Raw genomic sequence first — 1075 nt, 5'->3', positions numbered from 1 at the left:
GTTAGGTAAATCTGCTGCACAGACCTCTGTAAAGTGTTGAAAAGCAAGGGTGTTACTTTGAGAACTAGAGTGTGCCTGACCCAAGGCATGGTATTTTAGGTTGCCTCTTCTGCCTGTGAAAATTTGGCATTGAATAAGGAAGAATGAATACAACTGAACAGAGGAGTTGGCGAAGAATAGTGAAATCGCCATGAACTGCCAGAAGAACACACGGGTCTATATGGGAAGGACAGCCAGAGTGCTCCTTAGAGGCAAGAATGGAGAAACGTTGTCTCACGTGCTTTGCGTGCTATGAGGAGAGACCAGTCCCTGGAGAAGGACAATGTGCTTGGTAAAGTGGAGAGACAGAGAAAAAGAGGAAGGCCCTGAAGAGATGAACTGACACAGAAGAACTGTTGTGAGGATGGGCAGTGCTTTGCTCTGTTGTATGGGTTGGGACCAGCTCCTCAGCACCTAACAACGGCTATGGTAAGAAATTCTTAATTACCCCATGTGTCACCCATCTCAGAAACCTTTCCTAGTTCCCAATTGTCTGTAGGTGGATTCTAAAGGACAATCACGCAGAGCTCATAAATATCACCATTTGCCTAAAGCCATTCCTCCTCTACCTATTCCCTCTCCAGTTATGTCAACCTCCAGGCATTCCGAAGCCAGTCTATCTCCCTGTTTTGTTTCTTGGAGGGTGTGTATCACTACTTTGCTGATGGCTGTGCCCTCAGTGCTTAAAACCATGTTTGTTGTTCTCTACTATTTTTGACTGAGTTGGCCTGAAATTACACTTTCCATGGACCCTCTTGAGAATTAAATTATTCCTAAGGGACATTCTAACAGTTCTGTTTCTATCTGGAATGGTTTGAATACAATCCTGCCAGTGGGCAAAGAAACAGAGCAGGAGACCTCTTAATGCTCTTTCTACTTTTAAGAATACTTTAGCGCTGCCCTTTGTCTCCTTGCCACTGGGAAAATCTGTCATCTGCAAGAAGAAGCAAAAGGCAACAGCACCTTCCAGTGTTCTGTGAAACCTTAAGCCCATGCACAATTTTACAACCTGATCACGCAGTTGAAACTCAACTCT

Source organism: Echinops telfairi, unplaced genomic scaffold (assembly GCF_000313985.2).
Source record: "Echinops telfairi isolate 266 unplaced genomic scaffold, ASM31398v2 ScPeMD7_7469;HRSCAF=8507_1, whole genome shotgun sequence".
Lineage (NCBI taxonomy): Eukaryota > Metazoa > Chordata > Mammalia > Afrosoricida > Tenrecidae > Echinops > Echinops telfairi.
The sequence above is the reverse complement of the archived record's forward strand: the minus strand, read 5'-3'. Positions refer to the sequence as shown.